The sequence below is a fragment of the Mustelus asterias genome, chromosome 30 (genome assembly GCF_964213995.1).
Source record: "Mustelus asterias chromosome 30, sMusAst1.hap1.1, whole genome shotgun sequence".
NCBI lineage: Eukaryota > Metazoa > Chordata > Chondrichthyes > Carcharhiniformes > Triakidae > Mustelus > Mustelus asterias.
In genome coordinates, this window is record NC_135830.1 from 16,055,571 (window position 1) to 16,056,881 (window position 1,311).

Here is a 1,311-nt window from a genome sequence, read left to right on the forward strand (position 1 = left end):
GGACTCTCACTGGAGTCTCAGGCACTAATGCTCGGATGCGAAAGCTAAGAGAATGTGCCCAGAACATTGATTGGAAATCCACCAAATCAATCAACACTCCTTGCTCCTCCGTTCCAATAACAAAATGAAGTTTTTTTTTCTTGACATCCCGTTTCCAAAGCGGAACAATTCGCCCAACAGGGACACCGAATGGAGGACAGGTTGGAGAGCTTCCATTCACTAACAGTCATCTGAGCAATTATCAATCTCACGGAGCCACTGGCGAGACACGGAACTGACGCGTGAGCTTTCTGAGAAATGTCGTCAGATTATTAAGGGTGGGGATTAGAATGGGTGTCTTCAAATATCCGATTCCTCCTTTACAGAGCGGACAGAGACAATGAAGATACTCATCATTTGGATTGTGTGGGGGGCATTTCTAACAGGTATTTCTGGGCATCACGTTAGTTTTCTCATTTCCAAAACTTGGGTTGAATCTTACTGTTGAGTACACATCACTCTTTTCTTTATCTATTTGAACATATTTTCCAGGTCTGAGCCATGGAGATTCTGTCACTCAGTCGCTGTCCTCAGATGTTAAGCCAGAAGGAGACGCGGTGACATTAAACTGCAACTATGATACTGCAGAAACCTACTATATTTTATACTGGTATCGACAGCATCCAGACTCCCAGCCCGAGTACATACTGAGAAAGCACTCGGGGGGTGATGAATATCAAGCAGATTTTGCTAAAATCCGTTTCTCGACTGACCTCCAAACCTCGAAGAAATCCATCAGTTTGACTATCTCGGATCTGCAGTTGTCTGACGCGGCCGTGTATTACTGCGCTTTCAGCCTCACAGTGATGGAAAGCAGCCTGAGTCCTGTACAAAAACTGTCTCAGCAGGATAAGTCAGAGCTCCTCGCTGCTGTATAGAACTTCTGGCAGATGCAGCCACAATGAGCAGCGGCGCTGTCAGCCGCTCAAACACAAACCGACAGGAAACCATATTCACCTCGGATCAACTGTCACCCAACTGTTTCCAGGAGAGGCCGAGAAAACAAACTGCAGAACCGTTTTAGGCCGACAAGTCCATCACATAATGAATGTGTCAATTAAATCGTCCCTTCTGCTGCTAATCAACTCTGTTTTCCTCTAAAATCAGCCCTGGGTGATAAAATCCCAAACATCCGTCAAACCTGGCCGTGAAGCGCCACACACACAGCAGACGGACAGTTCTCCATGTTTGTGTGACGTCCTCTGATCCCGAAGTCCCTATTTGTCCTTTCCTTATTTTTCCATGCCTGCTAACCATATTGAACACCCGTCG

At 46.2% G+C, this 1,311-nt stretch overlaps 1 pseudogene; it reads left to right on the forward strand.

The window, feature by feature from the left end:
- The first annotated feature begins 379 nt into the window (after positions 1–379).
- LOC144480920 (T cell receptor alpha variable 38-1 pseudogene) lies at positions 380–917 on the forward strand (annotated as a pseudogene).
- The last annotated feature ends 394 nt before the right edge of the window (positions 918–1,311 follow it).